General features: G+C 36.2%; 1 long non-coding RNA gene across 1 annotated transcript; it reads right to left on the reverse strand.

The window, feature by feature from the left end:
* Positions 1-2,896: 2,896 nt before the first annotated feature.
* LOC146747352 (uncharacterized) lies at positions 2,897-3,769 on the reverse strand. Its single transcript, XR_014929208.1, has 2 exons — positions 3,562-3,769; positions 2,897-3,070 (listed from the first exon to the last, which is right to left on the reverse strand). It is a non-coding gene; the product is annotated as an uncharacterized LOC146747352 (long non-coding RNA).
* Between the last annotated feature and the right edge of the window lie 1,384 nt (positions 3,770-5,153).

A 5,153-nucleotide genomic window follows, 5' to 3' on the forward strand; every position in this document is an offset into this window, starting at 1 on the left:
CTCGACAGGTCTGTTTATTTCCCCCACTCTCATCGTAAATTTTATTCTTGTACAAAGAAATGAATATTTGGCACACTTCAGTCACTAAGCACTCTCCGTGAGTCCCTGAGTGTTGGAAAATGAATAAAATAAAAACAGTAGTAATATATGGAGGCTAATGTACAGAACATGTAACGTGTAAAAAATAGAAGAAAAACATTTTTTTTAAATGGAGTATATTGAAAAATATAATACATGTAAACACAACATTGGAAGTCAGCCATGTGGCAAAATATTGAAGGTTTTTTTTTCTCGTTTGAAAAACACATTGAGTTCGTGGTGCAAACAGCAAATAAATTAAAAGATTCAGAAAGACTGAATTAAAATGATACACATCACACGTTTTCTTTTTGTTATGATTGACATATCTAATCTGTTGACTGTTATCAATAGATCTGAAAGCCTATGTGCATGCGGTTTGTATTTGACGATTATGAACAAACCTCGTTTGACATCAATGAATGACACTTTAATGAAAGGCTGCCCTCTCGGGTAATTGTAACAATTACAAAATACCCTCGTTTTTATCAGTGCGTGGCCAGTCAAAGTGAAAGGTGGAGAAAGTATTAAAACAGCAATGTTTTAATAAAATGAAAAGATTTGTTTGTGTGAAAATAGTTATGTAACTTTTCACTGGCAATTATATTTTTCAGAATATTGTTGTTTTTTTCTGTAATAAAAACGCTAAACCACACATGTAAATGTCATGTGTGGGCATGAATCGAGAATATTACACAGATAATCATGTGACGAACACTTGAATACAGAACACCTTGAAGCAAAAATTGAGAGATAATATTAAAACAAATATTACAATTACCATTTTCAAGTACGATTACTAAACGGATGCGTTAAAAGCAAACACTATATCCTACTTACTATCGGTACAGCTTGAGGGCAGCGGTATCCCAAGGCTAAGCGAGCCGTCGATGTAAACAACATTACGTTTTTTATCAATGATATTGTACTAATTAGTTTAAAGTTAACCGTGAATGGCACGAAAGATGGTACGGCGTATTTCCATGCTTTGTTTCATATTTGCCGCCATGTGAAGGTCGGGTCGCGACGCAGTGAGTTTACATGAAGAAAACAACCACAATCACCAACGACTGGTGTGGCTATTAGGGCGTACGATGTAGTGGTCGGCATTATAGAGATTAGAACGTGCCTATAGGTTGGGTACTGGACAGGGACATCACGGTGACTAACAACTGAATCATGTAGACGTTTCATAATATTGCTGAATATCAGTAGAAAAATATGGTTACTAATCTTAGCTAAATGGTTTCTCTGACAATGTTTTTTATCAATATAATGTAGTTACTTGACCGTACTCAGGCTTGACTCGACGCAGTCTGGTCGGAATCTCAATTTGCCACTACTTCGGATTTAAATGTATACATACAAACGCCTTTGCATTTTGCAATGATGTTACTATTATTTGGTGTCATCTACAATTACATTTACAAAGTCAAACAATAACAACAATTGTTCACATAAACCGAAATCAATGTTTGAAGAAGGTAATATGTATATGTAATAATTATGTTATGTTAGACAGTTGTTTCGTATTTATTCTATACGGGATCCAGTGACCTTTACACGTTCAGCTGTTGTTATTATATTCGTTTGATCAGTAAAAACACTTAGTTGTGAAAACAAGAAACTGAAATATGAAAACATGTCTTCGTGATGTCAACATCAGATCACGTGATCGTGCGGCATATCTCGGCATCGGGATCTCTTTGATGCGCCGAGGTATCCATGTCAACACAGGTATCTTCATCAGGCGGTGGGATGAATCGCGGCCAAAAAACGTGAGATAAATGGCAGTATCACGCATGTGCAATAAAACACATCAATAACGATGCCTCTTGTTGACAGCAGCCTGCCGTCTTCCATTGGTTCGTTTGCAGAATCGATAACGGGATGTGGAGAGCTGAGCCGAGCGTTATCGCGACTGACCCAGTTAGCGTCTGACCTGAACGTGGTACGCACGTAGACCCCGGACTGGGTCAAGGCTGCACCAAAGATAAACCTGCCGTATGTCTGGCTTCATGTCTAGGGGGTTAACCATTTGAAATCATAGGGGGTGACTGGAATATTTAAAAAAATAATTACAAACTATGCACTGAGAGAAAAGAAATGCATGTAAAATGTTGCAGGAAAAAATGTTGGCACATTCAAGTAATGTACAGACAAGAAATCACGAAAAAAATGCAATAATCACACTTATCCAGCCGACGCCCCCCCCTCCCGTGTTTTCAAATGTTTTACTTCTTAGTTACATTTCAAATGTTGCATCATAAAACAAAGTGCCACGAAAATGTCATAAGTCAGTCGTTTCGGGTATATATCATTACATGACATAGACTGTCACAAAACGCCCTACTTTACGTCAATGACCGATTGTAAATGCCTAAAATAAATATGTGAATTATTATTATATCTATACTCTGTAGATATAACTGGTGGCGCCCTTTTCAGTGGATGCGATTATTCAGACAAAGAGGGCGCTCTTCAAGCAGTTGGGGACTTCATCAATCTGATTAAAATCTGATGTAGTGTACGGGCTTTAATTATTTTGACTATAAACTTATTTTAATTTTATTTTTTATTATATTTGTTATTAATGCCCTTTTATTTTATTATTTTACTTTGATTTTGAGATTTTTTTTAATTCCGCCCTACCTACATCTGATCCGACGCCTATGTAAGTCCCGTTCAAGTCTCGCGTAAGGACCAGCCAATCACAGCCCCCTTTTATACAGGCTGTCGGTTGCTTACTTTTCAGTGTATACGGGCAATCTTTCTGTACATCATATTTTGCCCACTTGAATAAACCATTAATAGAAAATTGCTCGTATATTTTTATTTGCAAAAGAAATTCCACAGCATTTTACAATTTTTCTCATTACATTGGATATTTTTTTCACTTCCAACAAATGTGTACACTTCCAGATACATCTTCGCCAGCCAAGGTTCGTTCATTCAGTCATCGCTTCAATTTTACATCACTGAGCATAATTATCTAGAATGGAAGCAACAAAAATAAGTAAATCGTAATGATTAGAACACTGTAAACAGCTATAGTAAACAATGCAAACTGATTTTAAATTGTATAACGGTCACCGGCCCACGGCATCGACGCAGAAAATTGGAGCAAACAAATATTTCCTGATCAATTGCGATGTGTTCCAAATAAAAAATATTTTATTCCAGTTCAAATCAGCTCAATTACTTTAATAAAGAGTTATTGTATAATGTACAAAATGTTGATACAATTTGAAGAATATTTACAGCTTCAATACCGTAGACGATTTTGGCCCGATCGTCAAACAAAACATCACCCGTCTCCAGGGCAGGCGACTGGAAAAAGACACTGGTGTTCGGTCGAACCGGTGGAAACAAAATCAACACTCCCAGAATAACTATGCGGAATAACGATCTAAAGTCGAACCATTCGAGTCACAATATTAACATAAAAATGACTTTCGTTGCATTTGACAATGATAAACTTACCGAAAAGCCGTGTTATTCACGGTCGCTAACGTCGGTATAATTCGCCATTTTATTTGAGTGTGTTTGCCACCCGGTGACGTCATCATGTGCGCTATAAAAGGAGGTATGTGATTCGTTGACTAAAATCGTCGATAGTGGGTCTCGTTGAAATCTCGTTACATAGGCGTCGGATCAGATGTAGGTAGGGCGGAATTAAAAAAAATCACAAAATCAAAATCAAAGTAAAATAATGAGATAAAAGGGCATTAATAACATAAGTAATAAAAAATAAAATTAAACTAAGTTTATAGCCAAAATAATTAAAGCCCGTACACTACATCAGATTTTAATCAGATTGGGACTTCATGTAAGTGTTGTCATGAACTTCAGTAATAACGAGCAAGAAGAACAATCATGTACGTATACACGACGCAATTTTACTCACGTAATTCTTTCCTGTCAATTTGTGTGTGTTTGTTCGTCAATTTTATAAAACGAAGTGAATTATTGTTGGGTAATTACTTGTTTTAAATTTAAAATTAGAATAATAAGTAAGTTTTCCCACATTATTTGACCACACCCATAAAATCAACATGTACTAGTAGTTTGTTTTATATTTTTCTAATTACACGATTAAACGGAGAAATTTGTTTTTGGAATTCATTTTAATTTTGTGGCAATGGCTGTAATGTTATTGTGTTTCTGTTATTATTGGTATTAAACTAATAAATAGTTGTCTGAGATTGAATGCAACATCCATAACGTATATCAGTATAAAATCAAATCTTACTATTTTTACTTTTCTCTACGTGTATGTGGGACGCTCTGATCAGTGGATCAGTACGCCCAAGTGCCGAGTCTCTATAATGTGGAGCATAGTACACTGCTAACAAAGTACTGGTACGCCCGACACTGGAGTGACACAACCGTACTTTATTTGTAAATTACGCCGACATTTAATTCTGTTCTCACTCAGGCTCTGCATAAAGTCCCTGTGCATTATTCATACGCGATGTCGTTTCCATGCCCCGAAACTAATGACACAATAACACAGTCTTTCCCGAACTCAAACAAAACAAATGAATACATACTATAAATTACTTGTGGGTTGTTTATGTACATATAAAACAAAGTATATTCGCTGGATTTTATTTCCGCGGAAATAGCAAAAATAAAGTATTTTATAGTAAGGCTTTTATGTCTTTCCGGTATTATAGTTTAGACTGGTCAGTGCCCCACTGCCTTCTTTGGTGTACGCAAAATCTCATATATGCGGGACAGATTTTTCGAAAGTCGTATTTGTTTGCCAGTATTGCTTGTTGGCATGACTACATATTTCATATATATACGAGTATCGGCTTCGGAGAAATGGTACATATATCACTAAACCATGCGCCATAAAGGCAACCAGCATTATAATACCATAAACAAACAAACAAGTCATTCACTACTGAACCTTCGGTCAGTGCACAACACAACCCCTCTCCGACCAACAACAAAAACCCACTCAGCTGACTTTCCACCAAAGAACACAAACTTTTATACACGTACATGCAAGCTAATATGTTCATGGATATGTAGCAGGTGAAAATATCACATAAAACAGTGAGTTA

This window comes from Saccoglossus kowalevskii, chromosome 4 (assembly GCF_978046115.1).
Source record: "Saccoglossus kowalevskii chromosome 4, keSacKowa6.1, whole genome shotgun sequence".
In the NCBI taxonomy this organism is placed as follows: Eukaryota; Metazoa; Hemichordata; class Enteropneusta; family Harrimaniidae; genus Saccoglossus; species Saccoglossus kowalevskii.